Here is a 12,586-nt window from a genome sequence, read left to right as displayed (position 1 = left end):
TAAATGGTTTAGACTTCTGGTTTTATCCATACAGCATGCCGCATAATCTGTCCTAAAAATATTTGAAACATCTTTTTACATGCCATGCCATGTAATTAAAGGAAATTAAAGGAAATTGCCTGCTGCCGGAGTAAAGAGGAAACTAATAACTAGAACAGTGTGACCTGTGGCTTAAGTGGGGAGCGATGAGTCATTATTCATGGAATGCTAGGGATGTGGATTTTAATGCCTGTGTGGGGACAAGACCCTGGGAAGTTGGAACTGAGGCACCACCTCCCTAAAGCCAGAGCCCTCATCAACAGAACGGGCTAGAAGAAAACCATCTCTGGTCCTGCCAGTACAAGTTGATGACAGGGGGGCCTGACGATGACTGTATGGGCTCTAAGTGGAAAAAAGGACTCTCCTGGGCTTCCCTGGTGGTGCAGTGATTAAGAGTCCACCTGCCGATGCAGGGGACACGGGTTCGTGCCCCGGTCCGGGAAGATCCCACATGCTGCGGAGCGGCTGGGCCCGTGAGCCATGGCCGCTGAGCCTGCGCGTCCGGAGCGGGAGAGGCCACAACAGTGAGAGGCCCGCGTACCGCAAAAAAAAAAAAAAAAGAAAAAAAAGGACTCTCCTGAGAATGTATAAAAATGGTCCCACACTCCCTCAAATGGGTATAGAGTTAGAACTTCTATTACCCATGCCGAGAAAAAGCTGTTGTAGCTGGCAGAAAGAAACGCAAAACTTCTTTGGAGGGAAATGCCCTGAACACTGGCCACATGGACATCCTACAGAGAAGGTCTCCAAGAGGGTAAGCTCATAATCCAAAGTACAAAGTATATTAAGTTCTATGAAAGAGAGTCAGCAAACTGAGTGATTAGACTCCTGACAATTTAATAATAGTATAATTTGGTTGAGTCTATAAATTATTTTCAAAATGATTAAAGACATAATGAAAAATCAGTATGAAAAAGAGTAGGTAGATTAATAATAAAGAATCAAATAGAACTTCTAGAATGTAAAGTATAGTCTTTGAGGTTGGATAGATTAGGCAGCATATAAAATGTAACTGAAAGAGGCAGTTAGTAATCTGGAAGATAATTTGGAGGAACTACACAGAATGTAACACACTTTTAAAGAAATGGCAAATACTAAGGAGTGTCTAAGAGACATGCAAAATAGACTGAAAGGGTCTAAAATTCATCAATTGGGTTACAGACTAGGAGAAAAGAGAGAATGAAAGGCAGTATTCGAAGAGAAGATACCTGAGCAGTTCTCAGAAAGGAACAAAAACATTAATCCTAAGGTTCAGGAAGCATAAACAGTCCTGAGCAGGATAAATAAAAATAAATCTATATTTAGTCACATTATAGTGAAACTGTAAAATCAAAGATAAAGGGAAAACAGGGCCAGTTTCCTACAAAGGAATGGCAGTTGGACTGTTGAAGACTAATCTGTGACAACGGATGGAAGCTAGAAGATAGTAGACAATGTCTTCAAAGAGCTAAGAGAAAATAATTACCAACTTAGATTATTTTACCTAGGTAAATTATTGTTTAGGAATGAGGATAAAATAAAATCATTTCTTAAAACTGAGAGAGTTTACCAGTCTCTGATCATCATTGAAGGACCTATTAAAGAGTGAATATTAGGAAGAAATGAACATGAAAAAAAGGTGAAATTCAAGAAGTAATGGTGAATAAAGAAATTGGTAAAAATGGGGTAAGTCTTAAACATTGACTACATATTATGACGATAATTATTATCATTTTGAAAGGAGTTAAACCAAGGTGGATCTCAAATATTGGACAACAGTGATATGCAAGACAATAGGGCTTGATTGGAGTTTAAGTGTTCTATGTGGGAAACAAAAATAAACTTAGATGCCTACCCCATGCCATAATAATCCAGGTGGAATAGAGTCCTAAATGTGATAAGTAAAACTTTATGATATGTAGAAGAATATATGTGAAAATAAAATTTTGATCCTAGGAGGAGGAGGATTTTCAAAACAAGGCAAAAAGCACAACGGAAAATACTGCTACCTTTCACTTCATTAAAACAAAAATATCTACTAAAATACAAAGAAATCTTGGAATGGAAGAAGATACTTAGAATACATAGCACTCACAAGGAATAATCATCCAGAATATACAGTAATGATCTACAGATTAGTAAGAAAAACAACACCACAATAGAAAAATGGACAAAGGGTTTGAACAGGCAGTTCAAGAGAAAGATATTCAAAAGACCAGTAAACACGTGAAAAGATGCTCAGCATCACTAACAATAGAGAAATATAACTACAGTGAGACATTGTTTCTTAATTAGATTGATAAGATTAAAAATAGTGACAATAGGGCTTCCCTGGTGGCGCAGTGGTTGAGAGTCCGCCTGCTGATGCAGGGGACACGGGTTCGTTCCCCGGTCCGGGAAGATCCCACATGCTGCGGAGCGGCTGGGCCCATGAGCCATGGCCGCTGAGCCTGCGCGTCCGGAGCCTGTGCTCCGCAACAGGAGAGGCCACAACAGTGAGAGGCCCGTGTACCTCAAAAAAAAAAAAAAAAAAAATTTAATTAATTAATTAAAAAAACCTTACTGCTAATTTAAAGACTACATATTAATTATGCCTTTAAAAATATTTCTCAAATGAGCTATGGTGTGTACAGGGGTTGAGTTTTAGGACTCTGCCACTTTCTGTCTCTATAATGATCACTAAGTCATTTCTCCTTGCAGGGCCATCATTCTTCTATGAAATGTCATAAGTAGGGATGACTGATGTGAATCTGTAAGGTCTACTTCAGCTATATAGTTTTTTAATCTCAAAATCACTTTACTCTTTCTAATACTTTATTGAGTTATTATTAGTAGTTGCTTTAATTTTGTTCCCATCCCTTAATCCTCTCCAAACTTAGTTTTTAAATCTATTTTATAAATTAAGACATTAGTTTTATAAACTTTGTCCCAGATAATGTCTTTTTGGCTTGCATTTCTGTTAAGTTCAAGTGACATGTAAGTTCTTCCAGAAAATTTAATGCCAGTGTGATGGGAATAAACTGCCGAAACTCAGTAATATTCCATGATTTTTAAAACTTGTTTATCCTTTTCAATATTAATTTCTACAAGTGAAAAATTGATTCATTACTTAAAAAATTTTATACCTTTTGTTAGTGCTTCTATTGTACTCTCTTTTTAGAATTATTTTTGCCAAAATTAAAAGATATAGAGAATCATATATACCACTCAGAATTAATAATTGTTACCATTTGGAAATATTTGTTTCTAGTCTTTTTCAGAGATTTAAAACTTACTAAGTGTGCTGTCTTTTTTAATAGCAGTGTTGAAGAACATTGGCTTTCAATAGTTTCTCTTCACTTTTTCAAACTTAGCGATCTTAGCAATAGAAACAGTTGTTAGCAGAGTTATGGTTAAGAGTGTGGTCTGCAGAGTCAGAATACCTAGATTTGAATCTCCGCTCTTTCACTGAGGAACCTTGCCAAAACTAAATAATTTTCCATGCTTCATTTTCCTCATTTGTAAAGTAGGGATAGTAATAGTACCTACATTATAGGATTATTAAGAGGGGTTAAAATGGCCAGGCACATCGGAAGTTCTTGTAGGTGTTAGCTATTTTGTGTGTGTGTGTGTGTGTGTGTGTGTGTGTGTGTGTGTGTGTGTGTGTGTCTAAATAGGGACTTTGTGTATGCATAGCAGCAGAGTTACTGTGCCTCTTGTCAGATTATCGCCTCAGCTCCAGATCAACCTTTCCTTGCCCTGCTTGTGATGCTGCTGCTGGAAATTGCAAACACTTCTTCTTTGCCAGGAGATTGTGACAGGGACACTGAAGGCAGAGGAGGCTTCTGGCTCTGGCTCCGGCGTGCCTCTCTTCTGCTTGTTCCTGAGGCAGCACTGGGACGCCCCATGACACTCATCTTCAGGCTCTCCTGTATCAGTCAGGGGCCAGTCAGAAACAGAAGCAGTTAAGGTTTAATATAAAGAATTATTAACTATTTACAGGGGATTAGCTACTAAGAAGGAATCAAAATTAAAAGGAATACCCTAGGGCTGAGGGAGAGTACCCAACGAAGGAACAAAGTTGGAAGGCAGCGGCCTCCCTAGGTTGGGATTCAGGCCTCATTGGAAGAGGTGTGTTCACCTCTAGAGCTTTTCCAAGTTGCTGGGCTGAGGCTGGCGGATAGAGAACCAGAAGCTGGGACTGGCAACCTGGAAGCCTCCTGCTGGGGTGCCATTGGACCAGTGCTGGCAGACAGGGAACCATGGACCGGAACTGGCCTGCAGGAGACACCGCCCCCGCCCCCCGCCCCCCAAGCTGGGATGCAGCAGGCCAAGGCTAGTTGGCGGGTGGGGAATCTCAAGTTGGGACTAGCAAGCAGGAAGCCCCCCCACTGGGGTATAGGTAGGTCAAGGAGACTGACACTGATCTTATTTAATGTTTTTTATTTGGTTGTTTATAAATGATCCAAAAGAGAGGGGACATGGTTAAATCTCCAAATATTCAAGTTCTTCCAGAGAGTAAATTGCCAACTTGACGGGGATGACCTACAAGAACATTTTTAAGGCCTATATAAGTGAGTAGAGAAAAAGGGCAGATGGGTTGCTCTGTGGCTGGTGTTCTGGAATGAATGTTTTGTGTCTCCCCAAAATTCATATGCTGGAGCCCTACCCCCCAGAGTGGCTGTATTAGGAAATTGGGCCTCCAAGGAAGTAATTAAGGTTAAATGAGGTCATAAGAGTGGGATCCTGATCTGATAGGATTAGTGTCCTTACAAGAAGAGACGCCAGACAGCTTGCCCTCTCTTTCTTTCTGTGCCCACACACTGAGGAAAGGCCATGTGGGGACATAGAAAGAATGTGGCAATCTACAACCCAGAAAGAGAGCTCACACCGTGACCATGCTGGCACCTTGATCTTGAACATCTAGTTTCCAGAACAGTGACAAAATTAATTCTGTCACTTAAGCCATCCAGTCTATGATACTTTGTTTTAGCAGCAGGTAAGTTCACGGTGATTCATTTAGGGAAAAATAGTCCAAACTATTAATGGTATGTTGTGTTTGTTTCTTTCAGTTGTAATCTAGAAAAACTATTTTGGAGTGATTATGTAGCCAGGCCTAGAAGACAGTGGCTCAGTGCATAGCTAGAGGTTTTGTCATTACGGGTCAGCCATCACTCTCAAGAAATAAATAGAATACCACCAACTGTATAATCTGGGAGTTTGGAGCTGAGCCAGGAAGATTGAGAGAAAGGGAGTAGCGTGTGAGGCAGATGAGAGCCACAAGGAAATGCCAGGCAACTGGAATAGTTTTGTCACCATGGACGTATTTAGAGAACTCCCAGTTTATAGTGACACAGAGGTACTGAGCTGCCACATTCTCTGTGTGGAGCTGAGGTGCCAACGACTGATTAATAGAGAGGATAATAGGTTAATAGAGAGGATACTCTTCATAAACTGATTCTATTGACCAGGGGAGAAGGAAGTGTGCTCATTTAGTTTTCATTTAATGTTTACAGTTCATGGAGTTAGTATTTATTTGTCCATTTTACAGTGAAAATGCTAAAGTTCAGAAATCTCTTTTTCCAAGTGTACTTAATTAGGAAGTGTTGAAGCTGGCATTTGAACCTAGGCCTGAAGGATTGTAAAATCCACGCACTTTCATTTCAGTGTACCAAGTTGTGTAACGTGGAAGGACACTGGGTTGGGTGTCCTAACACCTGAGTTCTGGTCCCAGACTCATTTGCTGTCTGTGTGGTCCTGATGAAGTCCTCTCTGGCCTCTAGACTAAGCTAACCCTTTTGTAAAAATGAGTTAATATATGTTCTGTTTGCTTTTTTAAAAAATAATACGCCATTCCACAACTTTTTCTGTCTATGCATGTATGTGTATATATGTGTGTATGTATGTGTATGTATTGATATGTACACATATATATGTGTATGTTTCTTTGAAGAATGAACTTTTTAATGGTCACAGACTACTCTGTTGATGTGCCATAATTTATTTAACCATTGTCCTGCTGATGGGAATTTTGATTGTTTCTATTTTTTTCACTGTTAGAAGCAGTGCTGCAGTGAATATCCAGGGTTCTTTGTAGATGCAAATGTTAAATTGCTGGGTCCATAGCTATTATATTTTAATAGGCACTGTCAAATTGTTCTTCAAAATGGTTACACTAAGATATACTTTTACCAGCAATAAGAAATGGGCTTCCAATGTTCCCCTTCACTTAATATTAAGTTTAATTGTTTTCCCAATTTGAGTGTGAAAAATGATTTATCATGATTATTATAATTTCCATTTCTATGGTTACTAGTGAGGTAGAGAATTTTTTGTTTGTTTATAGTTTCCTAGGAATTGCCCATTAATACCTTTGCCAACTTTTATTTTTTTATTGACTGATTTCTAGGATATGTCAAAATATTAAATCCTGTTCCTATTTTATAGGTCACAAATATTTTTCTCACCTCAGTCCTTTTTAAAATATATTTTACAGGCCTGTAAACTTAAACACATATATCATTTCCTTTTTAACACAAATGCGACCATACTGCGACCTTTCATACTGATATTTATCTGAGATATTAATGTATTTATTATAGGTTTCTTTATTCTGATCTTATATTTGGATGCTCTTCCAAATTATGGATATGCCATAATTTATGTTTAATGTTGTCTCTTTCATTTTCAGTTCTTTTTCAAAATCAGACTTGATAGAGGTTTGTCTATTTTATTTAGTCTTTTCAAATACCACTATTTTGTGTTTACTGTTTTATTGGGGGGGTTGTTATTTATTTCTGCGTTTATCTTTATTGTCTGTTTCCTTCTGTTTTTGTCAAATTTATCTTATCCTCTTTTTTCACTTCTTGAGTTGAATACATAGTTCATTTATTTTAAATTCTTAATTGTTCTTTAGTAAATACATGTAAGGATATGAATTTTCCTGTGTCAGTAATGACTTTGACCAAATTATACAGGTGGCTATTTGTAAGTTCCTAAGTGTCATTTATTTTCAAAAGGCTTGTAATCCCAGTTTTTATTTCTTTTTTAATCCAATAATTGTTTACTTAATGGTGTATCTTAAATTTTCCAAAGTGGCCTTTTTTCTGTCAGTCTTTTGCTGTTAAATTTTAGCATTTTTCCATATGCAGCAGGGAATAAGCCTTGAATGAGTTTGTTTTTTAAAATGGAAAAATCCAACTTTTAAAAAGACAATAGACAATAATACTATAATGCATAACTATGTATGTACTGCCAGCTTAAAAAATAAACTATCAACATATATACCTTCCCCCATCATAATCCTCTCTTCCCCAAAGAGGTAACCACTGTTCCAAGTTTGATTTTTATCATTCCCATGTAAGTTTTCATAGTTTTATTACAAATGGATGTATCTCTGAATAATATACACTTATTTTGCAATTTAAAAAATTTTACATAAACAGTACCTATCTTTTTATAATTTGTATTTTTAAGATAATGTTTAAGAAATTTATCCATTTTGGTGCTTGCTTCGGCAGCACATATACTAAAATTGGAATGATACAGAGAAGATTAGCGTGGTCCCTGCACAAGGATGACACACAAATTCGTGAAGCGTTCCATATTTTTTTTAAATAAAAAAAAAAAGAAATTTATCCATTTTGACACATAACTTCTAGTTAATTTATTTTCACTCCTGAATAATACTCTACTATATGAATATTTCATTATACCTGTATTATAACTTTAACATTTTAATCTTATTGATGTTTTAGTGATGACTAATAAATGGTCAGTTTATATATTCTTTGTTTATTAAAATCAAGGTTAATAAGCACCTTCTTTGTTTTGTTACTCAGATACTTTTTCTTACTTAGTTTTTCCACTTGACCTATCCATTTCTAGTAGAGAAGTGTTGATATCTCAGCCATGATTGTGAGTTAAATTGCATTCTTTTAACCGTTTTTTCATTCTATTATTTTAAGCTTTTTGTCTGTGTGTGTAATATCTTCTTGGTGAATTTTTCTTTGTCCTATTTAATGCTTTTGGTTCTTAATTCCATGTATTTTCAAACATTCTGGGTAATGTTTGACTCTTATAAGGAACATTCATAGCTTTTTAAAAAACACAATATGAGGCTTGCTCATTTTTAATGAAGGAGTCTAACCCAATCATATTTATTGTAATTATGGACTTGTATGCATTCATTTTTGCTATATTATGTGAGTGTGAGTTATCTCTTTCCCTTTATCACCTGACATTAGATTGGTCCTTTTTTCCTTATCATTTCTCTTCCTCTAGTGGTTTGAAAGTTATACATCCTATTTCTGATCTTCAAGTGGTTACATGTAACTTTAACAAAATATATATTAATATATACATCTGAAACTTGAGGACATAAATCAGTATCAGAAAATTTACCATTCCTAAAAAGATGCATCCTTGAACATGTTTTACTGTATCGCCTTCCCCACCCCACAGTTTCTGAGGTCAGCTACACTGCTAATACCAGATAATTATTGATTTTTTAATATTATGCTTTAATTTTTAAGGGAATCATTAACAGTTACAATAAGTTTTACATCCACATTCACTCATTAATTTATTTAGCAAGTATTTGAGAGCTTGCTACAAGCCAGAAACTCTTCTAGGCACTGGGGAAATAGAAGTGTACCACTTAAACAAAAATTCCTGCCTTCATGGAATTTATATTATTGCAGAAGGCTGGAGATAGAAATTTTGGATTTGTCAGTATATTTATAGTATGTAAAGGCTAGATGAGATGATTAAGGGAGGAATTATAGATTCAAAAAGAGAGGAGGTCCGAGGATTGGCCCTAGGCAGTACCAACAGAAGTACCAGGAAGGAACTGCCAGGGGAATAGGAGGAAAATGAGTACCGGGTGGACTTGGACATTACGAAAAATTATTTCAAGGAAAAGAGAGTTATCAACTGGGTCAGACTTTGTAAGATGAAAACTGAGAATTGACCTCTGGATTTAGCAACACGGAGGTCATCAGTGACCTTGACAAGCAGCGTTAGTGGAGTGGCGGAGGGGAGACCTGCTGAAGCGGAGGAAACCAGAGACAGAAAATGCTGGCAGCTTTCCAGTAGCCCTGCTGTGAAGAGCTGGAGAGAAGTGGTGGGGAGGGGGATGGTGGCTCAGTGGAGAAGTGGGAGCGGAAGCTTTCCAGGAGGAGAGAGATGTGCATGCGCTGAAGGGAAGGACTCAGCGGAAGAGGGGAAAGTAGTGAGGTAGGAAGGGCAAGGGAGATTACTGCAGGAGCAGAGCCCTTGAATAGGCAGAAGAGGTGAGATATACACATTAAACCACTGTGATTACTGCCTCCTTAGAGATACTTTCACTTACCATCCTATCAAATAATGAGATGATATATGTGAAAGTACTTTGTAAACTTGTAAAGAACCCTATAATGTAAGCTAACATAACAATACAAGTGGAGACTTTAAAATAAGTGGTCACTTTTTATTTTTTCCAATTTGATTGCAGCCAGGGAAGTGCTTATAGACTGGTCTTCAGCTGTGTGTATTTCCACATAGACACATTTACTAAGCATCAAAACATTTCACCTAGAGGACTTCGGGGTTTTCTCACACTGAGAATTTGATGTTTAACCTTTTGACCACCCAAAAAGCAAAGAAAATGTTACCCCTTTTATCTTCTTAGAAGCTTTTAAATAAGCCTGAAGCCATATGAGAAAGCCAAGTGTAATACTTCCATGAACATCTTTTTAGCTAGAATAAAAATAGATGTGAATAGAATCTCATGCACATCTCATATGACTCTTGCCCAGAAAATATAAAGATCTAAATTCAAATGTCATTTGCTCTTTAATGTTTTATAAAAATGTTGGTTCAGTTGCCAGTATCAGGTAGGGCCTAATAACCAAATGCTCAACCTCCTACATGAAATTAAATACATGTTTTAGTCATTCTTTACTTTAAAAAATTAGTATTGATTTAATAAAAAAATTTTTTTTAAATAAACTAAGGATGAGTAATCAGAATACTTTTGCTTAATACAAATGGTTTTATTTTTCCTTCTTCCATTCTTTATTCTCCTGTCTCTGTTTCTCAGCTGCTCAAAGGTAATGCATTATATGGTGTTTAGATAATTGATATAATTGTTTCAAGTTACCTCTTTAGGGTATTATCAGCTTGTAGGCATCAGTTTCTCTAATTGTCAAGTAGTGAATCCTTTATCTGGCATTTAATCTTGCCTCCCTGGGAAAACCAGACCTTACCACAAAGTAAATTTTCGAATTGCTAACCTGAAGTAACATGAGACTGTGCCTTGGCAGTGAACCTTTTCTTTCTGTTATTCGTGGGAAGGATAATGATATAGTCTGTTGCCTGAAGGCCCTAGTTTTACTACCTTAAGAAATAACATCTAAGTACTAGTTGCAAAGGTCTGAGTTTTGAAATTCCAGAGAAAATAATTGCATTGAGACAATATTTTTATTTTGGGGCGGAAGATGTGGTAATTAAAAATGTAAGTTTTATCATTTGTACCATTTCTTAAGCCGCTTATCTTATGACAGCATGACTTAGAGGATCCACAGTTACCTGAAAATGATCATTACTTATTTTTATGACTAAATTATGAATGTTATTTTACAGGTGTGTTTGAAAATTTTATTTCCATGTATACACACATGTATATGTTCAATTTTTGTAAGTAACACAACTGAGATTAAAGATCTAGAGTGTAGAATGTTTTGCAGTTTCTCAGTAAAACAGAAGACAGCATTTTCTAGAACTAGAAGGAAAATTCCCTAAACATTTTTAGCAAACTTGAAAAGAATGTTAAGCAATTCCCATAAAATAATTTCCTAAAAAGTGTAAAATGCAATTTTCTAGAAGCTGTAAAATGAAAAGTCAATTCTGAAAAAACTTTTTTTAATTTTCTATACAATTTTTAATGGTTACACTCCATTTACAGTTATTGCAAAATACTGGCTCTATTCCCCGTGCTGTATAATACATCCTCATAGCCTGTCTTACACCCAATAGTTTGTACCTCCCACTCCCCGACCTCTGTGTTGCCCCTCCCCTCGCTCTCCCTACTGGTAACCACTAGTTTGTTCTCTACATCTGTGAGACTGCTTCTTTTTTGTTATATTCACTAGTTTGTTGCATTTTTTGGATTCCACATGTAAGTGATATCTTACAGTATTTATCTTTGTCTGACTTATTTCACTTAGTATAATGCCCTCCAAGTCCATCCATGTTGCTGCAAATGGCAAAACATCATACTTTTTTATGGTTGACTAGTATTCCATTGTGTGTATGTGTGTGTGTGTGTGTGTGTGTGTGTGTGTGTGTATGTGTATACCACATCTTCTTTATCCATTCCTTTGTCAATGGACGCTTAGGTTGCTTCCATTTCTTGGCAATTGTAAATAATGCTGCTGTGAGCATTGGGGTGCATGTATCCTTTCAAATTAGTATTTTTGGTTTTGGGGGGTTTTTTGTTTGGTTTTTTTTTTTTTTTTTTGGTATATACTCAAGAGTGGAATTGCTGGGTCATATGGTAATTCTATTTTTTGTTTTTAAAGAAACTTTCATACTGTTTTCCGCAGTGGCTGCACCAATATACATTCCTACCAACAGTGTACGAGGATTCCCTTTCCTCTATGTTCTTGCCAACATTTATTATATGTTTTCTTTTTGATGATAGCCATTGTGACAGATGTGAAGTGATATCTCATTGTGGTTTTGATTTGCATTTCCCTGATGCTTAGCAATGTTGAGCATTTTTTCATGTGCCTGTTGACCATCTGCATTTCCTCTTTGGAAAACTGTCTATTCAATTCTGCCCATTTTTTATTTGGGTTGTTTGATTTTTTGATGTTGAGTTGTATGAGCTATTTATATGTGTTGGATATTAATCCCTTTGGTCATATCATTTGCAAATATTTTCTCCCATTCAGTAGGTGGTCTTTTCACTTTGTCAGTGGTTTCCTTTGCTGTGAAAAAGCCTTTAAGTTTAATTAGGTGCCATTTGTTTATTTTTGCTTTTATTTCCTTTACTTTAGGAGAGGGACCCAAAAAATATTGCTGCAATTTATGTCAGAGAGTGTTCTGCCTATGTTTTCCTCTAGGAGTTTTATAGTATCCAGTCTTATATTTAGGTCTTTAATCCATTTTGACTTTATTTTTGTATATGGTGTTAGAGAATATTCTAATTTGATTCTTTTATGGTAGCTGTCAAGTTTCCCCAGTACCAATTATTAAAGAGACTGTCTTTTCTCCATTGTATATTCTTGCCTCCTTTGTCGTAGATTAACTGACCATAAGTGCGTGGGTTTATTTCTGGGCTCTCTGTCCTGTTCCATTGATCTGTGTGTCTGTTTTTGTGCCAGTACCATACTGTTTTGAATACTGTAGTTTTGTAGTGTAGTCTGATGTCAGGAAGTCTGAATTCTCCAGCTCTGTTCTTTTTTCTCAAGGTTGCTTTGGCTGTTCAGGTTCTTTTGTGTTTCCATACAAATTTTAATATTATTTGTTCTAGTTCTTTGAAAAATGCCATTGGTATATTGATAGGGATTGCATTGAATGTGTAGATCGCCTTGGGTAGTATAGT

General features: G+C 36.5%; 1 protein-coding gene and 1 non-coding gene across 5 annotated transcripts in view; both read left to right on the top strand.

Moving 5' to 3' along the window:
- The window catches only part of MICU3 (mitochondrial calcium uptake family member 3), a 96,470-nt gene that overhangs the window by 9,167 nt on the left and 74,717 nt on the right, over positions 1 to 12,586 (top strand). The window lies entirely within an intron of this gene.
- Positions 7,502 to 7,608, top strand: LOC116746906. The gene has a single exon (XR_004347911.1). It is a non-coding gene; the product is annotated as a U6 spliceosomal RNA (small nuclear RNA).

Source organism: Phocoena sinus, chromosome 21 (genome assembly GCF_008692025.1).
Source record: "Phocoena sinus isolate mPhoSin1 chromosome 21, mPhoSin1.pri, whole genome shotgun sequence".
Classification (NCBI taxonomy): Eukaryota; Metazoa; Chordata; class Mammalia; order Artiodactyla; family Phocoenidae; genus Phocoena; species Phocoena sinus.
The sequence above is the reverse complement of the archived record's forward strand: the minus strand, read 5'-3'. Positions and strand labels throughout refer to the sequence as shown.